Source organism: Anser anser (genome assembly GCF_964211835.1).
Source record: "Anser anser genome assembly, chromosome: 3".
NCBI lineage: Eukaryota > Metazoa > Chordata > Aves > Anseriformes > Anatidae > Anser > Anser anser.
The window spans coordinates 73,766,822-73,790,692 of NC_139722.1; the positions used below are offsets into that span (position 1 = coordinate 73,766,822).

At 36.2% G+C, this 23,871-nt stretch overlaps 1 protein-coding gene across 3 annotated transcripts in view; it reads right to left on the reverse strand.

Moving 5' to 3' along the window:
* PRKN (parkin RBR E3 ubiquitin protein ligase) overlaps positions 1-23,871 on the reverse strand; it is a 758,368-nt gene that overhangs the window by 425,857 nt on the left and 308,640 nt on the right. The window lies entirely within an intron of this gene.

Genomic DNA, 23,871 nt, shown 5'->3' on the forward strand with positions numbered 1-23,871 from the left:
AAAAAAACTCTCCACATCATCCGCATCCAACATCTCTTGTTTTACTTGAAGCAAGCTTTGAATACAAGGTCAATTACATCATGTATTAACTCAGCTGAGAGTGCATGTGTATTGGACTGGAATACTTATGCAAACTGCCAACTTTGTAGTTTCAGTATTTTGGATAAATACCAACAAGCAAGGCACATTTTATTTCTATTCTCTATTTATCCTTTTAAGTGCCACATTTTTTAAGCAATTAGACAGGCAGTATTTTTTTTTCTACATTAAAACTGGTTATCTGTCTTGAGACAATGCTCAATGAGATTTTTAAAGCTTTTAGATATTGTACCACTTGATTTTGGAAGGATTGTGCAACTAAGGTGGCAAAGACATGCTGTGCAAATTGTAAGACATCAGTAAATCATAGTTCCACTGAAACTCAGGCTCTTAATCACTTAGGACACTTCTAAATGAGTTATATTAATCATATGAACATCACAATGCTAAACATAGAAGCAACTTGGTATCTGTGAAAGTCTGGTCCAGAGGTACCTACAGTAGTGTTTATTTAATCAAACATAGACATTTATGTTTGAGCAAGACTTCCTAAGGTCCCTTTATAATGGAGCATTATACATGGTTTCAGGGTTGGACTCTTTTCTCAAGCAGATGTCCAGAACTGGTCAGATGAATTGTGCTCTGAAAATGCCCATTACTTTATTTCTGACAAAGAAAACCTAGAGTTAATTCAAACAGAGGTATCTATGTGATAAATGTTAAATTTTAGGTGAGGTGAATCTATTGCTTACTCGGAAGAAAAATGTTTTCCCTGCTGGTTTTGATATGAAAATTATTGAAGAGCTCATTTTCATTAAAATAAATGCTGATATTATTTATTTGCACCTTTTCACGTTATATGAGGCCAGGGATTCATAATGAAGAGGGTTTACAGAGTGTAAGTATCTTTAGCACAGAGTAATAGAATAAATAAGAAGTAAGTATGTGAATCATATAAAGGTATATTAAAAAAGGCATAATAAAGGGAGTAATGGGCACACAATGACATTACCAACATACACAGCTGATGGGAAGAGTTACTGTTTAGAGACTGTAGGAATTCCCTTGGGCACCATGCAAAGTATAGAGGTCTGTTTAGGTTCACAATCAGTATCAGATGGCAGAAGTACATAGGAACTGACAAGAAATCACCAAATAGAAATTATTTTGAAGCTGAAGAAATAGTGTATTTGTGTGTCAGAATTAAATGTTTACATGTCAGCTATTGTTCAATTTGAAAAAAATAACCAGTAATTAGCATTTTCTTTGACCTAAGGATGAATATGAGAAACTGCAGGTTAAAAGAGAAGCTTTCTTTCTGTGTTTTGTTTTGTTTCTTTTGCATCAAGATGTAGATGGCCAATATGTTTATATTAGTAATTTATGTAATGCAGATAAAGCAGTATTGAAATAAGCAGCAAGCCAATCTTACAATGCCTTGGACAACAGGAATGGTCTGGAGCAAAGCTGTGTTTTTCCCTTTCATGTAACTAGATTAACAGCTCCTCATGGGAGAAGGTAGGGAATCATGGTGGTATTTTTTTGGTTAATAATTATTATGCACAAAACAAGTATACATCCTGTTTTTTCTTGAGCATTACGATACACAAACATGATGCTATGACAATATTTCTTTATTTGAGCAGGTGTCTGTTATTTACTATCAACAGTGAAACTGCTCAAGAGTTACTGCAAGATGTCACACGGGCTCAGCAACCAGCTGTCACCACGTTCCAGCTACTCAACCAGGTCAGAACATAGTGCTGTGGCGTGCTAGGGAAGGAATAAAGCTTTCAGAGAAGAAGAAGAAAACTGAATTCAGTCTCTTTACACTTTATCTCAAGTAGGAAGCAAAGAAATAGAGGGCCTTCATGGAATGACAATTAAGGTATCCCAAGAAAAAGTTTTTGATGAAAAAAATTAAACTTGGAGATTTGTATTTTCTGTTTTGCTTTTACTGAAGCAGGCAATGACTGTAACTATACCAAGGCTATGTTCTACCTGAAAGATGTACAGTGAGTTTCATTTTACTATTTTCAGTTGGCATATTAATAGCCAGTGGCTGTTCTTTAAAACAAACAAACCAAAAACTACCAGGACCTCCACACTCTTGGACAGCACAGACAGGAGTGTCACTTTTCCTGTTGTAAAGAGCTTGCCATTTTCAGCAGCAGAACATACTTTATCCTAAAGTACCTTTTTCCAGAAATGAAGCTGGTATATTTCTAGTGTATCCTACCAAACAGCTCATATATGGTTGATATACTTCCTATTATTTTTATATTATTAAAATCTTTTTCATAAAGATGCCTTTTATGTTCTCTCTGTCGCTTTTGACTCCAGGCTGCACCATCTCCTTAATCACTAATACAATACATTACAATTCAACATGAACAAAATAAAAATCGGTTATGCACAAAGCGGAGAATAAATGTTAAAATATACTGTCAGTCCACTGATTGGATATGAATTGTGTCTTTGCAGAGCGTTCTATTTCAAAGCATGATACAAAATGGAATTCAGAGACCTTGCTGAGTGCAGATCGCATTTTTAGATATCTAACTTAAAAGAGGACTTAAAGGTCATCAAGCCTGATTACATTTTGTTCAACACAATGAAGTGCAGCCATGTGTAAATTATTATTGAGCAAATTATGAATGATTCATGGCAGATTTTTCATTAGACTGTAATGTCTCCTTTGCTGTAAAGTCAACGCTATGATCTACACTGTTATTTCTTAGAGCTCTTTAGAGAGAGAGATGCTTTTATTTTACCATTCATATCTGCATATGGGATAACCAGTGGCAAAGTCACATTAAAGAATGCCCACCCCTCAGCTGTTTCCAAGTTCTCAATCACAAATTTAACAGGAACTAAAACTTTGGTATTATCCCTGCTATTTGTTTTGTCAAGGTAGGATTATCATAAAATAAATACAATTTATTATAACTTGCTTAAGCACTGCTTTCTGTCAATCTGCAGCTATGTTTTTCACTCTGCATGATCAACCCCCCCATTTGCTTCATAAAGGTTACAGAAAAATATCGTTGCCTGCTCTTTAGAAGATAGCCACTTCAAATACTCTTTTGAGAATCAACAGCCTTTAACAATGTTTGATACAAAGCCAGAAAAGGGCATGGGCTACGTAAGGGGAGAGGGAATGCTTAAGTTAGTATTGTGGGAAATAAATGCCAAAAACACTCTTTATCACACAAATGAAATTCTCTTTTTCTCGACTAACTCTCCCCTCCATACATGCCTACAGCCTTCAATGATGATGTCCATAGAAAATTCATAGAAATTCATCTGTGAAACTTCATTCTCAAATTATTAACTATCCATGTTCAGAAGAAACAGAGCAGGTGCTGTACCCAGCCATTTTCTGTTGGTTTAGGAGCAGGCAAGATAGCAGTATGTTTCCCAATATGAGTGATTTGGCTTGGAAGATTTGAAAGAGTATAAATAAATAAGTAAATGATTTAAAACCCTTTTTTCAAAAGACCAGTATCAACAGTAGAGAGAAAATTACTGTAGATCATTAATGTACAACTCCCAAACAAATAAGCTTTTGAAGAGAGGAAGGCAGTGTAAGAGAATGAAATGGTTTTAGGGTAGCATCAGGTTGTAATTTAAATAGATTGTAAGTCTTTAATTCAAGAGTAACATAAATCCAAATGATATATTTTAAAAAGTACAATTAAGTCACTTCCACAAAGATTCCCATACTAGCTAGCTAACTGGAGTTTATAATTAGAAATTACAAAATAAAGTATTTTAAGGTCTTCAAGAGATCATTTTGGCTTTGTTTGCATGCTGAAGATAAGCATGACAGTAGCAAACTGTGTCTAAAAAGTTTATGTCAAACTTTATCATAATAGAGGAGAATGTGAGATTCATAGAGTAAGAATCCCAAATGGAATACTTCTGGATACTGCTGGTTCTTTTATGGAGCAATGGATAGGATTGTCAGGAACTTCCAAATTGTACATCCAACTTTAATGCGAATGTTCTGTCTGATACTTGGCAAATTTCTTAGTCTGAAATTAAGTCAGAAAGTATATATTTCCTCTGTCGATTTTAGAATTCTGACTTTCAGGGTTGCTTTGTGCTACAAAAGAAGCTAATTATAGATAGGTATTCAACAATAATTGTGACTTCCTGGCTCTAGAAAACAGACCTTGAAGAATAAGAATCTACATATATATTTACTAATCTTAATAAAAAGAATCTGATTTTGCAGAAGCTAAATTAATGGGTAAGTGGATACTCTATAAAGACATTCTCATTCTCCATTTGCTTATATATCTAGAAATCCAGTTGCAATCTGCCAATTTTTACTTCCTCCTTAAAATTCTCTAAGACTACAAATAATAGCAGGTATCACTAAGAAGTATGAAGGATTTTATCAGTTCATGTTTTCCCAATGTTTTAGGGTACCCGAGTGGAAGAAACATAGGCTACCTGCAAAGAACCGCTACTAGTAGAACTCTCCTGCAAGTAAACTGGAATAAACCCATTCCACGGTAACATGTCCTGAAAATGGCCCTGATGCAGCAAGGTGTTCAAGTGAATAATTAAGTGACATATAATCCCACTGACTGGGGCAATTGTATGCTGAAAATTGAACCTATTTTAAAATGGTTGGAAGTAAATAAAAAACAAAACCATTGTCTGTGGCTGTCTTTCCCCAGTCTTATTCTAATTTAACTTCTGACTAAAAGTCTAACCTGAAGAAAAGTACTGCAGAATTCTAGTTTCTGGAAATAAGCAAACAATATTTCACAAAATTTTGTTTCATGATTGAAATGTCAATTATTCAAATGAGGCTTTTAGTAATACATTTCAAAAATTAATCTGTTAAAACTACATCTATCTAGTTTTTCTAATGAAAAAATAATTAGACAAACAAAGAAGCAAACATGTTAGATTAAAACAATGAAGCTAATGTACTTTTGAGAATAGGTCTTGTGGTGATATTACCACCATTCTGTCTTCCCTCTCCTGCACTGCCAGCCTTCCTTTTATATTTAATACAAGTTGCTGTTTCAGTTGTCTGGGGGCATCTATAATACTTAAAATATAGTAATAATAATATATAATAATAATATAGTAATAATAATAGTATTTTAAAAATGATAGGAAACCAAAACAAAACACAGTAGAATAATATGAGAAGTAATACCTACAAAATTCACGCCGAGCACTTTAACTGCCCACAGCTTTTCACACAAGCTCTTGCATCATCACTGATGCAAGAAATGCACAGTGAACAGGTTAATAAGCAGCGACAGCTCATGAAGGAACTCCTGACGGTTTGCTCTTCAGGAAAAAGGAACCATTACATATGGCAAGGACTGGTCTTTGTGTTTTAAATGTAGTGACTTCAACAACATTATAGTATACGGAGGCACAGTTGAGACCAAGATCCTGTTCTTGGTTAGCAACTTGTAATCAGTCATAAAGTAATATTTTGCAGGCATTGAACATGGAAATCTGTCTTTTCTTAACAAGATGTATATCTGAGAAATTCTACAGTTGACTACAAGTTTAAGCCATCATCCTTAACGTTACTAAGCTGGGTAATATTATGTCAAAACTATGGGTTACTGTATCAAAGATAAACCCATTCATCTTGCTTTTTCAAGAAGGTAAAGAATATATCTAAAACCACTGACAATCACTTGTTTTGTCAACCAATATATTAAGATAACACAAGTCATTCTTTATACAACCAGTAAATTTTTAAAAGCCTTAACTCAGCTGCTCAAGCATGGGGTTAACTTTCAAACATAAAACCACTCTCCATTGAAATAATGAGCTTTGCTGCACCTGGGCTTCAGCCAATTATACTTCATGAGCCTTATTCGCATTTCTGAACTTACATAGCTGTTGCACATTTAAAGATATCACTCATATAAGAAATACGCACTGTAAGCCATGTTGTGGATCCTAAAATTGACAGCATTATGCTTTCAATCTTTTCTCTGAATCTGTGAGGGATGCTAACCCACTAAATATAATGAGAAGCCCATGTAGCTTAAACGTGAGATGAATTTCTGATATATTTAACACAAAAAGAATCTGAGGTAAAACAATGATTTATGATGCATTTTAAAGCAGTCTCAACATGAACACAATCTGATCTACGATGAGGTGGAGCTGAGTCATTTTTGTCAAAAGATCAAAATCTGACCCAACAAATTAATTCTGCATTCTTATAGTCAACTGTTCCTGTTTTTCTCCCCTAGTACATTCTTCTAATTTTATTTATAACAATTTGCCTCAGAATACTTTCATTAATCCTTTAATATTTATATTTTCTAGGGATAATAACCGAGAGTCATAGCAGAAGCTAATCCAAAATTAATTCCAGTTTTATGTTTGTTTTATCTGTAATTGCATTGTAATAGCTTTCTACTTGGCCATGAGAGTAATTAAAACAAGACTGAAGTATTCTATAACATAGGGACTTCCATCTAAACACTATTTTTAGTGAAAATATTTGTGTAGCTTCTCAGATGCTGTAGTAAGGAATGTCAAAAAAAAAAAAAAAAAAAAGAGGGACTTAAGCCAAGCAAATAATTTAAACAAGCATGTTGGTAACCAACGGATCACAGGGTAAGAAACATGTTTTAATGGAGAAAGTTTGAAATCCACAGGAGAAATGTATCACTATTTTCAGTGTTATTTGCTTATTACACAGATGAAATATTTCCAAAAATGTCTGTATGTGACCATGCCTTTGTCTTGTTCTCTCTTAAATCACAAGGATTCCTTCCTATTTATTTCCTCTAAATTATCTCCCTGTTGAAACAAAAACATAGGACCAGAGAGACCAAATGAATTACAGTCAGGTCTCTGTAACCGCAGATCACCATACAAAAGCCGTCGAATTCAAAAATGTCCACAAAACTCCACGCACTATCAGACCAGGACCACAAAACATCTTCTGTGTCAAAAGACAAAGTTAGGTTGTACAGTAAAAAATAAAAATTAAAAAGCCACAATGGTACTGTAACTCAGGGACTGGCAATTAGTTTAACTCCAAGCAAATAAGCAGGATATATCACACAAGCAAAGCGGGAGATTCTATTATAACAAAAAGCAACCTACATTTTGTATCTAGTTGTGGATTTTTCCTAGCCAAAATATGTGGCTAGGGGACAAAGGTATCCTTTCATGTCTCTCTTATATTTGGAAGCCCAAAACTGGACTCAGCCCTCCGAATTTGTCTTACCAATGCTGAGTATGGGGTAAGGATCACCTCCCTTGACTTGCTGGCAATGCTTTTTCTATTCCCTATTAGCTATCCAAGACTCCTTATTATTGTCTGTATCTGAAATGCATCCATACAATTCCTCTATAAAATTAAGCAGTAGGAATTACCAAATTCCATCTAAAATAACTTGGGTTTCTCGCACCTACTATACTACTTAGAAAGTTTTCCAAACTTAATCCACAGGATGTTTATTAATTCTCCTTTCATTAGCAACATAAAGTTATTCATGATTATTTTAGAACTATTGGGTTTCGTGTTGCAATTATCCTCTAAGAGTTCTTTTTCCTCTTCAATGTTGTAATGTATGTATATTTATACACATACAATGAATGTATTAATGAAAGTCTTCATATGCAAACTCTTAACCTTCATTTGTTTAGGCTAAACAAGATAAGGGCTTTCAATCCTTATCATAATACAGACGATCCATTGTCATCATCATCCTAGCAGTTTGTCTACACTTGCTATAATCTAACCTCACGTTCCTTGGAAAAAAAAAAATCTAGAATTGTATGCTACACTCAAACTATTTTAGTGACTTTTACAGTGGTTTTAAAACTTCCTCTTCCTTTCTATTACTTCTCTTCTGAAACTAATATCCATCTCAAATCTGACTCTAAGAAAAGCATTTAGTAATTTCCCATCATTTCTATCTTTCCATTTTAACTGTAAGCATATCACCTTGACAATCTCACAAACCAGGAATTCTTGTCTCTATTTATGTAAAATATTCCTAAGGGAATATTATGACTTTATACAAATTTAGGTATATTAAGACATCACCATTACTACTGCCCAAGAAGTCGGTCATTTTATCAAAAAAAATAAAAATAAAGTAATCTGATACATTCTCCCTCAGAAAAATAAACCTCCTGTAATTCACTCCATGCCTCCATGTGCTCAAGTATTTCTTTTTGTGGCGAGTTGACCTTGGCTAGCTGTCAGACACCCACCAAGCCTCTCTCTCACTCCCCTTCCTCATCAGAACAGGAGAAGAAAATAAGATGAAAAAACTCATGGGTCTGGATAAAGACAGGTTGCTTTCCAATTTGGACATTATGGACAAAACAGACTCAAAGAAAATTAATATAATTTATTGCCAATTAAAAAGTAAATTAAGATAATGAGAAAAAAAAAAGAAAAAAAAAGAAAAAAAAGAGAGAAAGAAAGAAAAAAAGAAAAGGGAAAAAAAAAAAAAAGACCTTCCTCCCAACTACCTCTTCTTCCCAGGCTCAAATTCACTCTTCTACCTCCTCTCCCCTCTTCCTCAGAGCAGCTCAGGGTGGTGGGGAATGTGAGTTGTGGTCAGTCTGTAGTAGTTCCTCTTTTCCACTCGTTCCGTCTCCTTCTTCCCCTTTTCAACATGGGGTCCCTCCCACGGGATGCCATCCTTCCCAAACTGAGCCTGTGTGGGCTGCCCACAGGCAGGAGCTCTTCAAGGACTGCTCCAGATATGGGTCCTTACCACAGGGTCCATCCCCCAGGAGCAAACCGCTCCAGCACAGGTCCCCCACGGGCGGCAGCTCCCCCCAGACCCCCTGCTCCTGCGTGGGCTCCTCTCCACGGGCTGCAGCTCCGGCCCGGGGCCTGCTCCTGCGGGGGCTCTCCACGGGCCGCAGCCTCCTCCAGGCCACATCCACCTGCTCCACCGGGGGCTCCTCCACGGGCTGCAGCGTGGAGATCTGCTCCGTGTGGGACCCGTGGGCTGCAGGGGGACAGCCTGCTCCACCAGGGGCCTCTCCACGGGCCGCAGGGGAACTGCTGCTGCCTGCCTGGAGCACCTCCTGCCCTCCTGCTGCACTGACCTTGGGGTCTGCAGGGCGGGCTGGTTCTCTCACGCTTTTTCTCACTTCTCTCCCTCTCAGTGTGGCTGCACAGTGGTTTTTTTTTTTACCCTTTTGTAAGTATCTTGTCATAGGCCACCACCAGCACTACTGATGGGCTCAGCTCTGGTCTGTGGTAAGTCCCTTTTAAAGCTGGCTGGAACTGGGTCTATCTGACATGGAGGACAGAAGCCACATCTGCAGATCTTCCCACCCCTTGCAGAAACCTTGCACATAAACCCAATGGACTTTTTTCGAAATTATTTCTAAAATCTCACAGTTTTGTAGTTGTACTGACAGGCTTGCAACTGCCTCAATCACTGAAAAATAAATAAATAAATAAATAAATCCCATATTCTGTCATCACACGATACCAATCTTGAATTTACAATTGTATTAAATACACCTGGTGTCTGTCTTGCATGTGATTTTGTCACGACTCTAACAACAGTTACAGGTACTGAACTGATAGCCTGAAAAAAACTTTTTCATGGATCTGTAAAAGCGGTGTAAAAATAGACTGATGCGATACAAACTGATGGACTCTGAAGGTAGAAGGAATAATTAAACCTCTTGGTCAGAAGTCAGAAATATAGGAAGAAGCTTGCATGAAACTCAGGTGGTGGAAAACAGGCAAGTATTTCCAGAATAAGAAAACCTACCACAGGTACTACATGTATTCTAAGCACTAAAGTTACTTGATTTTTATCACGGTATTTTCCTATTCATCTTCATGTTCCTACCTGTTCTTTCTTTTATTATTATTTCACTCTGTTTCCATAATTATTTTTTACAGTGCCTTCCTTTTCTCAGTTTGCTATTTGCTTCTCCCCCTTACATGTGACTGCACCTCACCGCCTGCCGTTCTCCTTCCCTTCCTTGCTGCACTGCCTTTACGCCACAGTCTGTCAGCTTCTCCCACCAGCCCTTGCTGCTTTTCCTCCCCTTGCCTGACGTGGTCCTGTATCATTCCCTGTCTCTGTGGTTTCATCACCTTCACACTGCAAATGTATTCTCCCTCAAGTTAAGCCGCCTCTTTAATACCCTCCCCTCCCAGATTTCACATACTGCTTGGCTTTTCTCTCCCCTCAGCAGAGACCATTGTTTTCCATAGCTCCACAAGCTCTCATCAGTCCCTTTTAGGGAGAGAACAGAGGAACAGCAGAAACTCCATGTCAGAGACCATTCTGTGGTAATGAGCTCTGTCAGCATTAAGACTTATTTTCAGGATAAGGCAAAACAACTTTATAAAATAGCCATACACGTATCTCCCGGAGAAATACAGGGCTTCCCCCTCAAAAGGGGATACGCAAGGGTTTATTGGCAGGTGAGCAGCAAGGGGTCCGCAGGGCTCCTTGATCGCAGCAGTAGAGCAGCGCAGATGTGGCAGCTGGCTAATTATGCTGCAAAGAGCTTGGCTGTTTTTCAACTTGCTTTCTGCATTTTATCAGAAAATGTACTGGAGACTGTGGAACAGGATATAGATGATTTCTAGAGATATTTTTTGCTGCTCCTTCAAGTAGGGAGAAGAAATGGTCTGATGCAAGGGCTAGCTCTTTCTGTATACCACAGAAGCTGCTTTCATCCACATTTATGTGCTTCGGAAGGAGTTCTGAAAAGGGAGGCTTAAGGAGAGACAGAAGACTCAGGTAAACAAGCCCACCCAGCCTTTTGGGAAGGCATTATAAAAAACAGCTAAATAAGAATTACAGAGTAAATTAGGTAAAAAAAATCCAATGAGCCTATAAATAATTTCTCAACTTGCATAATGACAAGCATTTTGACCTCTGACTAGTTTATTTGTATATGTTACACGTTAAATGAAAACACATTTTAATGGAAGAATACTAAAAAAAAAATGTTACCAAGAAATACTTTATATCAAATGTTCCTCAACACATATTCATTTTTTCATACTTGAAACTTTATCAGGAATATCATAGCCCATTACACACCCAAGGTGTGTACTATTCAATTTGCTACATGAAGCACCTTTCAAATAAAATATTAAAAACTAGTAATGATCAAGAGGAAGGAGCACCAGAAATTCTTACAGACTTAAAAGGAGTCATACCTGGCTAGCACCTTTGAGAAAGATGAGTTACTCCAGTTTTGTGTTAGTGTACACATAAGTCAGCACTGCACAATTTGCACATTCATTATTATTACCATATGCCTGCAGAAAGACACTCAGTAACGTGGCACTTAAGAGCATTCAGCATTCTTTTAATTTTATAATTAATGCTAAAGAAAAATAAAACAACCACAAAATAAAATGCAGTTGCATCAGTTTCTCAGCATAATTGTTCGTCTGTCCCCACAGCGATAATGAGTTTCATGCACCATTTCTCTACCTACTTGCAGCTCTTTGACCTACGAATCAGGCACTTCTCTATGATGTGAAAAGACGTACCTGACAGTTCTCTACAGTAAAGGCTCTTTATTCCTCTATAGCTTAGTTTAATCATCTGCAAAAAATACGGGATAACAATTTCTATTTCACAGCATGATCACACAAGTACACAATTTAAGTTAAGTACTGAGCAATGATTAAAGAAAAAAAATCTTCATATCTGGAAAGCTATTTGAGATATTTGAAAGCAGACATAAAGGTCACCAGAGGGTGTAAAAATTAGAAAAGATGAATACATGTATGTCAAAGAATCACATTTGATTTCTCCACTCCCTTCTGGTCAACATAACTTCAAATATAAAGAGCAAAAGAACAAGTGCAGTGTTTCTATTCTCATTTTAGTCTATAGACTCAAAAGATATTTCTGATGGTGTCTTTTAGATGGCAAAGAATGGTCCTTTAACCATGCGAATCTGTAAGAAATTCTCCTGGAGAGGAGCTGGAAAATTAGTTTTAAAGGGAAATTTTCTGTATCAGTATTTTCAAAAAAGAGGTTTTTTGTTTGTTTGTTTTGTTTTGTTTTTTTAATGTATGTTAGAATAAGAGAGATCAGTGAATTAGTTCAAAATCTCAAAATAGCTATAATATGGTTTATTTATTTATTTATTTATCTATTAAGTTTTCAATGTATAAGAACATACAGTATTTTCTTTATGAGCAAAATCTTACTCTTACTCCTCAAACAACTTACTCCTGATCCTGTTTTTCACTTGTGGATTGTGGGATGTCTCCATTTAAACATGATACACTAAGATAATACAACTTCCTAAAACTGATATTCTTGAACATGTATTATAACAAACAGTTAAAAAAAAAAAAAAAAAACTTTTTCACAAAAATATTCTGGTTCATTTAGTGATTTAATTCAGATTCTGTTTTGTACCAAAATAATATGTGTTTAAATTAGATCTGTTGTTCAATTTTGCATATATTCTTAGACTTACAGCTCTTTAAATGGATTCTGAAATGTATAAATACTATGCAATTTCCCAAAATTATTAATAAACAATTTAGTAAAGTACAATGGCTCATAATTCCTAAACATGTTTCAGTAAAAATTTCAATGGAATTTGAGCAAGGTTAAAAATTGTGCTGCCTATTTTCTTTTCAATTTTGCTAAAATGTAAATAGCCGTCTTTACCGCCAGCCATCAACACTCCACCCCAAATTAATTCCAAGATGCCAAAATAATTCTGCTTTACATCCTGGTAATAAAGAAAGAAAGGTTGATAAAGTTATAATAATAATAATAATTTAAAAAAGACTTTGAAGAAGAACTCAGACAAAATATTTCTGAATATGTGGGTTTATATTAGTTTTTTCCAAATAACTGGGGCTTAAAATACAACTTTGATATACAGTTGAGATGTGACCAAAGAATCAACTGTGCACCTGCAGTCAACAACTGGATTAATTTTGTTAAAGAACTGCACTGTCCTTCAGAATCTGTTAGTATAAACAAGTGAGAAATAACTAGCTCCAATCAGTTCAGGTAACAGCCTGCTCAGGCTTATTAGGGGTTTTGAATTTAGATCCTGATCCTTTGAATAATTAAAGGATTTTAAATTTCAGATGTCTCTGAAATCCTACTTCTCTTCCTCTGCACAAAATACAGAAGGATGGTTCATGATCTACACCTATTTTGTTTTTTAAAGGAAGGAGCAAAATGCAATACGTATGTCACGGCACACATGCCAATGTATAATATATTCAGTAGGACAGTAATAGTTAGACAAACCTCAGGAAAGTCTTAGCTTATATTATCTAATATTTATAGTTCATTTTTGAGAGAGAACCTGTAGAGATCCCTCCCAGCTAAGGTTTCTATAATGCCAGTGGTAACTTTAAAGCAGACTTGGCAACAAATCTCATTCCATAGAGAATTACAACATCTCTTTTCCTAGTAATCTAATGAGCAGGACCAACAAAATGATCAGACATCAAGAACTTAGATGACACACAAAGAACTTTATGGGGATTTCCACTTTATGGTGGAAATTGTTCATCCTAGCATATCACAAGTCATTTCTGTCTAATGTATAGTATGTAAGTATAAGCTGCAGTGCTTCTGAACAGAAGCTTCTCTGCACAGTTAGTACTGAACTGTCCACGTGGAAGTACAGTATGCACATCGAATGCATAAGCAGTACAGAATATACTTCTTAGGATAAATACCAGGAACACATAAATCAATCATCCTTCTTATGCTGCTTTCCAGCAACTGGTACAAATGCTACCACTGGCTTTAATGGACTTTGGATCAGGCCCTATATGCTCCCTTGTGTCTCCTTTAAGATACTGCAGGAATGAGGCGAATAACAAGCAATTGTGTTATTTCTTTTAGAATGGAGCAGGACTGCAGGCATAATTCCAGATGTGGTGGCATGCACCCGTGGTCCTTCCACCCGCGGCCTCCCTCACCACTGGTATGCAGTGCAGGGGCACAAAGAGAAAAACTCCATGTTTGAGCCTCAGCCTGTAAGGAGTACCTGTCAAACATTTGTTCCTTCTAGAAATGTGATACAGAGACTTTGCAGAGCTGGGGATGAACATTTTGAGTAGTTATGACTAGTCACTTAAGTCACGTTTATGCAAGGAAGACTTCTCTTTAGAAATGCCACATTCTCATTGTTACATGAAAAATAACACGGCAAATATTCTTGGGTGACTTACAAAAATAAATAAAAACAAAAAACAAAACAAATCAAAACAGGTGACAGCACAAGAAATTATCTAACTCTCTTGAGGGATTTTTTTGTGTTGAAAAGGTGAAAAAAGGACAGTGAATGAGAACACTAGAGAGTGTCAGTAAGATGAAGTAGAGGTTTATTAATTCTTCCACTTTTCTGTAGCACAGCTGAGTCTGCCCTCGCTGACCCTGGCAGTTTTACACAAATAATACTTTTTAAGCATGAACTGTTCTTGAGCAGTGTCACACTTTCATTAGACACACGTACATTTCAATATGACATCAGGCATCAGTTTTTTGTTATTCCACCTTTCCCCCTCCCACACTGCTGTAGAGCAAAAGGCAGTTTCTACTGACCTTTTACATCAGTAGCTTTCTCCTTGGGGGATTGAAATTGATGTTTCATAGTGTTGCCCTTGCTTTGTTTCCCAAAACTATGAAGTGCCATGACTGTAGAAGATGCTGAGGTTACAGCGTGCTACACATGGCCACCTTAAAAAGTCAATGTAAGCAAAACACCACAAGGTGGTTCTTCCATCATTGATTTGCCATTTGTATTCTTTAAAACTATCACCTTATCTATTATCCATCAACCACTTGTTTCCATAGTGTGTGACACAGTGGGGCTCTAGGTAGCCCCACGTGAGTAGGAGGATTGGACCAGATGACCTCCAGAGGCCCCTTCCAATCTCGGTCAGTCTGATTCTGTGACATTTTGCAGTGAGAGCTAACAGAAAGGCAGGTAAATTTGTATACCTGAGTTAAAACAAAGTGTTTACTGGCAGTTAAGACTGAGAGGATGTACCATGGACAGTTCATAGATAAGAATAAACAGACGTTTGGTAAGACAACCCTGAAATATTTGGAACTTGCCTATGTTTTACTAATATTATATGATCCACACATTTCTTTGATCTTTGTGGTATTGTTATCTATAGAACTGCAAGGAGTTAATTCCAACAGGAGCTAATTGCTAGCAGACAAGAAAGCAGATAAACCCTTCTGAAAGCCCAGAAAGCTCTTGCCATCAGTAAATAGTGCAGGTCATGGCCATGTGGAGATCAGGCCATGTGGAGATCAATATCACAATTGTGTAAGATAGGGAGAAGCCCAGTAAGAAATTACAAGGAGAAGAAAAAAATATAATAAAAAGAAACCAGTGATCCTGAGAATGGTGAGAGAAAAATACCCCCTAAGAAGAGAAGGAGACAGAATCAGAGACTACCTGGAAGCCAACTTGAGAAGTGGAGTATTTGGATTAACACTCAGAAGTACAGATACCTGTTTGTGTTAAAATCACCTTCTCTTGTTATATCTTGTTTCTACTATTGAATTAAAAAAAAAAAAACAGATTGTTTTGAATAAGCTGGTTTAGGTCATGACCTTCATCTTTTTCAAAAAAAACACCAACCAACCAAACAAAAAAACCTGCAGAAATAACTCTAATTCTAGGTTTTCTTGACAACTACAGCTGGTAGCAAGGCTGCAATAGATCGGTGCAGGAGTCACACAAGCTGGGCCAGGGACTATTAGATTGGAGAGTGTCATGAAATGCCTTTAAGAAATATCTGTAATGACATAAACAAATAAATGAAACTACCTTCATGCAGTGGGAAGCTGATATTTTACATTTGATCTGAAATGTAGCCATATTCTGTAAAATGAACTAATATTACATTTCTACTTTTTATGTTGAGAGGGTACCACAATAAAGAGCAGGGAATCCAAGGTGCAGCTGCTTAGCTGACCTTATCTTTCAAAAATGTCCATTTCCACAATATCAGCTAAATAGGAAAAAAAAAAAATTGTAAAGTCTTTCATCTTCCAGACCTTCAAAGTATAAACAGGAACATTAAGAAAAGCTATTACCTGTCCTGACACATGTATGAAAAATTATAAAAGAGTCAGAATACAAAGATGAAAGAAATGAAGCAAAATTCTGGAAATTGAAGTCTTTTTGGCAAACAACGATCTGCAGACCTCACAAGTCCCATACCATGAGCATATTGCATAGAAAAAATAGTGTTAAAAGGCACGAGTCTTAGTGCTAGTAACAGTCAAATAAAATTGAGAAACCTTCTTTGGGCAGGCCCACCTGGTCCTAAACATCCTGAGCCAAATGATGAGTTATCTAAGGGCTTCCTGCCCTGACCACCTATCTCCCAGAGTCATGACCAACTGGAGATGAAAAAACATCAGCTTCATCCCTAAGGGGTGGTTCTTGCCAGAAGCTGTAGGGAAGGCAAGTGACTGGCCAACTTAGGGAGCTGCTACTGACAGCATGGGGCTGCCCAGTGACAGATTCAAGAATCAAAGCCTTTTTTTAATTACAAAAAAAAAAAAAAAAGTGGTTTTGTTTGTTTGTTTGCTTGTTTTGTTTTTGTTTTTCCAAGAAACCAGCCTTTTCTTCTAGAAATACTTTACATGTGGAGAATCCTTGCTGCAACATACCATTCCCACGGCTCAACTGCTTAGGTTGGCAAAGTTTCCTTACATGTCTCCTACCTCTCACTACAGACAGCATGCCATATAGGAGCAATTCATTTCACTATATAATTTATAAAGCTATTAAGTATAACAAATACAAGAGCAGATCCTAAAAATAATTAATAAGCTATATGATCTGGTTCTATTTCTAAAATATCTATTCTTTCACATTGGCAGTGGGACGCAGTAAGAATTATGGAGATTATTTTAACTAATAAGCTTGGAAATTGAAAGGAAATGGGGTGATAAAAATCCTGTTCAGTGAGCTTCACTGCCAGGCAAGGGCATTTGGATTGTAAAGCGGGTATTTTGGCAACAAAGGGTAAAGACCAAAAAGCTCTCTGTTCTGCAATGCCTGTATTATTATTATTATATTAAAATCTTTCTTTGTACAGTATGCTCTAAGCATGAAAAAAAATAATTCGTGGGTCTTATTTACAAGACATAACACCAAAAGCATTTTTACATATAATATATACATTCTCCTATTATAAGAGGGGAAATATTAGAAATATATTCTGATTATTGCTCTGAACCTCACTCATTCATTCATTTGTTCTGGATTCCCTGCTTTTTTTTTTTTTTTTTTTTTTTAAACCTTAGATGCTACTCTTCCCATATCTATCCTTTAATCTCTTCCTCATTTTTGCCACTGTTCTTCCTGCTGAAAAGTACTTGTTTCTTCTTTCAAAGTTACCTCTTGATTAATTTTGATACCTACACTTTAAAAGATGCTGCATATTAATACATTCATCTTCCCTTAGCAAGAATCACAGCAGAGTGAAAATTTAAGTAAGCTGCAGTGACTAGCCAGCAACGAAGTGACACCAGTTATCAGCCCAAATAGCACAAACTATATACACAAGGCTGGCTGGACCAAGTGACATTTAAGATGATTAAGTGCATTTTACTCTCCCTGGGGATAAAATGTGTCACTATATGGAATCACACACACACACAAAAATAATTTTCAAAATCATTTTCCATTTTCTTCTATCTATATAAAATCCTGTTGTTTAATATCTTGCTGATAGTACTGTAAATTACACCCCAAAATACTGAAAAAGAAAACAAAAACACAGTATTGCTATTGCTATCTTAATACTTGTGTTTCTTGGGTTTCTGCAATGTTAAATTCCTCAGCTAATTTTTTTTTTTTTTATTAAGGCCATTTCGTAAGCAATAGAACAATATTCCTTGTTATACTGAATACAATACAGCTGGCAATAATAACATTGATTTTCCAGCTTCTCTCCCCCACAATAGCTGGGGAAGTCAGATGCAAATTGCATCCACCTGTACCAGGGAGATATTGACTTCCAGGAGAACACAGAAAAAGTTACTATCAGGAGAAATGCTTTATTGGCAGGGAGAGTCTGAAGGATTCATAGATTTTACAAAATAAAACAGCATCCACAAGCCTTCCTATTTTCTTAGGAGAATCACCTATTTCTGAGAGTGGAGCTTTGGGTTGAGTTCTGACGTTGTAACATTTCCCTGAGCAGACTCTCCACCATCAAGAGAGTGTCAGATACAGTGAAACACAGGTTCCTCAGCATTTAATTGCTCACGTTACTTTGAAAGAAAACACTCAGTTGAATTACAAAAGGGATCACTGAACGATTTCAATCAAATTCTTTTCCTGCAAATTATTTTCAATGAAGTTTTAAATGTCTCATACTAAAACAAAACTCTAACCCTTTCTATCACTTGTTTAGACTTATTCTTAGAGAGTGCAACAGAAAACAGTTCCTGTTACTAAAATTCTTTCATCTTTTATTCTCCATGAAACTTTTAGAATTAGGTCTATGGAAAACTACCAATACAAAAGCATCTTGTAATAAGTATCTATTTGAGCTCATGTAACATAAGGCTCTCTAAAAGACAATTTCATATTTTCATCTTGTTTTTCTATGCCCAAGCCTTCAGAGGCGCTTTCAGGTAGGCAAGTTTCTCATTAATTAAAGAAAGGCAGAAGGTCTTTACTCAGAGATGTTAAGTATTTTTCAACGTTTGCTGTCAACATGTTATTTGGAATTTAATTGTGTCAACTATGTCTTCCATTCTAGAAGAGAACAGCTAAACTCTTCCCCTTTCTTGGCTTCAAATCATACACTGAAAGACCAAATGACTGGGACACCTTGCTTTCTCTTCTACTCCAGTTTCAGAAAAAAAAAAAAAAATCAGAGAAACATATTATGACAGGTAATAATTTGCAAACATACAACTCTTTCAACATCTGCCATGTTCAGCTTCATTTTATAGCATCTGTCTTGGCAATATAAATTGTGCTTGGCTTCATAGGTGTTCTATGCCATACGGTGAAGGAAAACTATCATGACAACTTAAAAACAATGCACAGTATGGGGGCAGGGAGAGGGAATTGAAAATCTAAAAGGTGCTCAATTTTTCTAGCTTTATTTTTAAAAGAAAAAGTGTGTTATGTTAGCTTTCCTGTTTTCTTTTAAACAGCATACTTTTGCCAGTGGAAGAAAAGTGACAAGTATTGCATTTATGAAAGGTACTAAACAACCTCAAGCGTTTCAAAAAGCATCCCCTGAAACAGCTGCACAAAAAGAAACCAGTTTAGTCCAGCACACGTAGATGAATTATGACAATAGAAATTTATTGCTACAAGAAGTTGTTTTATTTTTCCTACACTGATCAGCTCAATTATCAATATTCCAAGAAAAGCAGCAACTAGGAAATATGAATTTCACATGAGAACCATGATGGAGGGAAGTTAACATTTTGTGGAATACTATATCATTGTTACAACTTACGTCATAATTACAAGTGTTGTCTTCATTTCCTTTTATAAATTTGTGTTATAATTTTAAAAAAGCTATTGCTATGAGTTAATATATATATATATATTAAAAATAAGGTTGACAATATACCAAATACCATATGCCATATACAGAAAAGGTTGCAATCGGCCCATTTCATTTAACCTTATTTTCTATAAATGTACAGACTACACATAGAAATATTAACAATGTAAACACATATTGTCAATGTATTTGTAAATACAAGAGTCCAGGTGCTTTTCTACTTTTCAACAGTTTAAGCAAGGAAAGAAATAATATATTTATAATAAATTTTGAGATGGTAAAAGATTGTGCAGAACAAAATATTTCAATAGCTGGCTGTAAGCAGCAGTGGGGTTTTACCTGCCCATAATGGTCTGTATATCTGCAATAAACTGCAGACTAAGAATTCCACGAGTCTTAACCTTTAACATAAAACATGGCTGAGATTCTTCAATGGTGAATTGGGAAGTATTCAAATGCAATTTTAAAGCTAACCTTCACTCACTATTTAAACATACAAATAAATTTTCCTGAAACTCCAAAAAAAAGTCAGACATTATTTTTCCCTTAGTATTAATGACAAAGAAAGGAAAAGATGACTTTGCTTCAGAATCCCTCTATTAAAAACAGCACTAAAGCACATGTACAAAGCTTAGTTTGTTCTTAAATCCAGTCTTTTCAACAATACATTTTAATGTGAACTTATGTCCCAGAGGACTTAGTGAGATGTAAATAATCAAAGACAATAATTTATAAATCTTACCAGCAAACATACTTAAAAATCTACATATTTTCATTCAATATTCGATGTAATCATATGTTAATCAAAACATTTGTTTCCATTTATGTCCTAAGTCATGATAAACATCGTTCTGAAAATAATGTTCTTCCTTTAAATAGGATTTATTAATACAATTCAAGGTGTCCCAGGGGACAGGAAGCAATCTTGGAACCTCTCCACCTTGCAACCTGATTTTTCCTCTGATAGGTCTTCGTGCCCATAAGGACCTGCAGGGATCAAGAGAGGTCTCCAACGGCAGCCATGTCGGAAGGAAGCAGCTTCCCCCGTATTTCGCTCAGCTGACTTCCTCTTTCAGCTACTAAGGAATATCTAAACTTCACTCCGAAACACCAAGCATGCCTACTGCAGTTCCCTGGTGTCCCTGGATAAATGAAGAGTCTCAAAAGGCTGTTTCTAATTTTGCCACAGATCATTTGCCTCAGATCTATTACACGAAAGGGCTGGAGTGCCGTGTTACATTGTGACTGAGCTCCTGGAGGCCGTCATGGAGGCAGAGCCTCAAGCAGGGCCTACCTGTCCTGGGGAGCCTGACCAAGCAGTCAGCTTGCAGGGGTCAGGGATGGGGAAGGCATAAGCAGTCCAGAAAACACACTGTAGACAGCCTGTTTTTGAGCCTATGAGCTAACTTCTTGACAGTAAATAAAGTATAAATTACCGAACACAGAAACAGATGGATATTAAGAAAGTAACCTGAGCATGCTGGAAATGAAAATACTCATCTGAGTTTTAACTCAAGTGTGTAATCTCTAATACATACATTTATCTTAAAAGGACACTGTCAAGCTGTTCTTCATAACTTTTTAGGTATTTGCTACTAGGTTACGAGCTTGTAGAAGCTTTTGGATTACCAGTTACAGAGGGAGCTAGGTCCAGGCCAAAGGCAGTGCTGTGAGGGTCGGGGTGAGCCTCCCTGCCAGGAGCTAGGCCACAGCCTGCGCATGAAATGCGGGGACCACTCACGGGCAAACGATGGCAGCTCCTTCTCTTTCTCACTTCCTTCCCCTTTTTTACTGACTTCTTCATGAAGAGTTGCAATCACAAAACAAAAGATAAAGTGATATAACCCTTTATACTTTTGCTCACACATTGCTAATCCTTGAAGCATATCAATCCATTTCCCCAACAGAAGAAAGAAATCCCAAGCAAGCTACGTGTCTGTTTGGCTACTTGTCAACATCAGACTGCTAGGAAGATATCTGTGCACTGACGGAAAAAAATAAAATAAAGTAAAATAAAATAAAATACATAAAAAAGGAGGAAAAACCCCAAACCCTGCTGTTCATTTACTTGTAAACTAAAATACAAAGACGGAATCAAAGGCTTTTGAAAATACAAAAGCAGCCACTGAAATGCATTCTGCATTTTACAATGACAATTTCTTACCAGAGCAAGCTGTGGTCACTCCACCAACACACTCATGTTTTTTAATATAGCTACCCTAGCTGTAATGAATGTGGTTCAACTGTACTTAAACAAATAGCTTTCTTCCTAGCAAAGTAAGCCACCAACGTACCTCCAAAATTTCTCATTGATTGTGTTTATAGGGGAATTTGGGATCTCTCATGACTCAACAGGAGACTGAGTCCAGAGGAAATGCATGCAGAATGGCAGCAGATTAATATACTGCCAGCCTCTTTTGGTTGTTTTTTTAGTTAGAGAACAAATAAGAAAGCAAATAATGTGCACAGGGAGAAAAAAATAAATGCATAAATTCAAGTGACAGATTATGTTTCTAATAACAACAAAGCATGGTTTCTTTCCAAGGTTATTAATATAGCTTAATTATGTCACAGGTAAGATTTGTGTATAAATCACATTTAGGGCATCTCACACCAAAGAGTAAAATAATTCATTAAAATGTATTTGGACAGACTCTTAATCATTCTCCATGGAACAATTATTTTTGGAAACCCGAAGTAACATACCTTTGTCTCCAAAGGACTGAAATTACAGATGGGTACCTAATTTTTAAATCTTTTGTCCTTGCAGAAGAAATCACTTCCTCTACAGGACTGGAAGGAGAGAAGAAAAATTAATACCTGGGTGTTTCAAATAACTGAGAGGTATTCATAGCCTTATGGTATAAGGAAGATGAATGAGTCAGGAGGGGAGAGGGAAGGGATGAACAAGCTAGAATAGAAAAATAGATTACAGATTTTTACCATCAGACAGACATCAAACTGTGGCAGTCACGCATAATAAGCAACATATGATTTGAATTTCCCTTTAATTTCATGGACGCTCTGTCTAAGAAGGCTCATTGGTTTTGATTGTTTGTTTTTATTCAGGATGATTTGACAAAATTAGCTTTCACTGTTCCTTTCTTTATTGTTGATGTTGTTATTTTGCACAGCATTTTAGAGGGAAAATGGACTGGTATATGCTACTCATGTTAACAAAGTCAGTGATATCCAAAAATTAAAATCAAATTGCTCAGAAGACAAAAATGACATCCTAAGTTAGCATTTCCACAGTTTGTCCAAGCAGCCTGATCAAGGTGACAAGACTAAAGCAATGTTTTCCATTCAGTTCCTCTTGTAATGTCTATATTTGGCTTTCTATATATACACAGTTTCCTTCTGTTTTACATAACAATTCTAACTTGTTCAATAGTTACATAAGTGAAAAAAATGCATGGCTCCATAAAGTGAACTTTTTGTGAGGAACTAAAAGATGTTTGATGTCGTGACTCCTCTGACATCCTATCAATCCCTGATACCACTCCATAACACAAGAAAATTGGCATTGCTGTGCAGCAGAAAGTATAATTTAGCCATATAAGCTATCTAAATGTGAATTAATCTTATTCCTTTGCATAGTATCATTGCTGAGAATTTTGTCTTTCACTATATATCCACTAACACTTACCATAGAGGCTATAGTACTGTCCACTTACATTATGGCTTTAGCAAGTAATCTGAAGGAGAATGAGCTTCAGTTTTAAAATAATACTATATGATTAGAGAAACTTTTTATATACTTCTTAGAAGAGTTTCCATGTAAAAGTATCTCACGCAATTTGTTGGAAGTGAACAGTTGGTTCATATCTACTATCAACTAGAATAAAAATGGGCTTAATATTATAACTATATGCTCCAAGTCTCACAGAAGTTCAAACTAAAGTGCATGCTGCTAAGAAAGAGTAGACTGGAACAATCAATTTTCAGCACATTCTCATTAGTGAACCAGTACCGAAGTTTTAATAAAGCAAAATCTATCTTCACATATTCTTTGGAAAGAGTTCTTGGGAGAAGGTAGACCTCCCCACTGAGGAAACAATATATTTGTGGTCTCATAAAATTTGAGAAACAAAAAAAGAATTATTATTACTGTTACATGATGGAAGAATATAAACATAGTAACTTAACTCTATGGCATATGTAAAACAAAATGCAATCTTCACATTCTTACTTCCCTACTAGCATAACACAATAGTGCTGTCTTACTGCAATATGCACATACTGATATAGATGTAAACTAGCATAAATATTTAGTTAACTTGAGTGAAACAAAAGAATTCCATTTG